Below are 1,036 nucleotides of genomic sequence, written 5' to 3' on the forward strand. Positions count from 1 at the left end.
TCTCTCTCTCTCTCTCTCTCTCTCTCTCTCTCTCTCTCTCTCTCTCTCTCTCTGTCTCTCTGTCTCTCTCTCTGTCTCTCTGTCTCTCTGTCTCTCTGTCTCTCTCTCTCTCTCTCTCTCTCTCTCTCTCTCTCTCTCTCTCTCTCTCTCTCTCTCTCTCTCTCTGTCTCTCTCTCTCTCTCTCTCTCTCCCACATCTCTCTTTTTCTCTCCATATCTATATGTGTGTATATATATTATATATACATATGGATATCCATAAATATCTGTATCTATCTATTCATATATTCCTTTAACTTCCTATTTTAAATAATTATTATTGCTGTTTAGAAGCTAATGCGTGACCTGTTCCACATTCAGGTATGGGAGAATGAAAGGTTCAACACCCATTTCTACCATCTACTGCCTCTTCCCTTCACCACCCTCATTCCTGTCTTTATGCATATTTGTTCACAGGTAGTCATCTTCTCCTTTTCTGAAATGATGGTGGGCAAGGCCCTGCCCCTGGTGGTAGGAGTTGGAGCTCATCTATTTCACCCCACCTTGTGTGTGCGTTGTGTCTCTCTCTCTCTCTCTCTCTCTCTCTCTCTCTCTCTCTCTCTCTCTCTCTCTATATATATATATATATATATATATATATATATATATGTTTATATATTTGTGTGTGCACACACATATATCAAATAGACTAACATGCCTACATTCTCATGAATAATAAAAATGTTTCTTCAGGCTGTGATCTTCCATCTTTTGTGGCAATCAGGTTTGTAATATAAATATATATTTATTTATTCTAATGTATGTGGAAGATTCACTCATAGAAGATTTTTACACAGTATAGGATGCCATATAGTATAGTTGGTATAGTAGACAGAACCCTGTACTTGGAGCAAAAATGAATTTAATTCCTGGCTCTTATGCTTAATAGCTCTAATATATTCTATATGTTGATTTTTCTCCAATTCATTCTGTATATACCGTGTTTCCCCAATAATAAGACCTATCCCGAAAATAAGCCCTCCCCTTACTGTGTAAGA

This window comes from Petaurus breviceps, unplaced genomic scaffold (assembly GCF_028583685.1).
Source record: "Petaurus breviceps papuanus isolate PSGF00001 unplaced genomic scaffold, PetGlider_PUasm1.0 37, whole genome shotgun sequence".
Lineage (NCBI taxonomy): Eukaryota > Metazoa > Chordata > Mammalia > Diprotodontia > Petauridae > Petaurus > Petaurus breviceps.